Genomic DNA, 530 nt, shown 5'->3' with positions numbered 1-530 from the left:
GGAGGAAACATTTCTATTTCCTGCTAAATCAGGTTCGTTTTAGACTGCTCGAGGCTACCAGTTTAACAGCAGAAACTTGACCATTTTTTATTGGCGACAACTTTAAGACTCCATTAATCGCCTTTGGGGGTTAGGTCCTCTATCATTTCCTATGATTCCCATCTGCGCCACCAGGGAAGCTGTTGGGCCCACAGGGGTGCTCAGGGGTGACCTGCCTAAGGGGGCTTAAAGGGAATGAAGCGGCTGGACGTCTGGTGGCCCAGGTCCCCGCGTCCTGAGGACGGGCCACGCGACCTGGGCCCGACCGCCCGGCGGTCGGAGCCGAGTGACGCGCGTCGGCTCGGCCCCGGGCGGGCGTCCGTTGGGTCCGCGGCCCGGCCGAGCTGGGCCGTCGGCGGAAGCTAATGTTGGGAGCGGGGACCCAGAGCCCGCGGCCGCGGCCTCCCCCGGCCAGGCGGCGGCGCGACCGCTGGGGGCGGGGGACGGAGGCCGCGCCCTCGCGCCCGTCCCGCCCGCATCCCGCTGGAGGC

The sequence above is a fragment of the Desmodus rotundus genome, chromosome 12, assembly GCF_022682495.2.
Source record: "Desmodus rotundus isolate HL8 chromosome 12, HLdesRot8A.1, whole genome shotgun sequence".
NCBI lineage: Eukaryota > Metazoa > Chordata > Mammalia > Chiroptera > Phyllostomidae > Desmodus > Desmodus rotundus.
Note: the sequence above shows the minus strand (reverse complement) of the source record.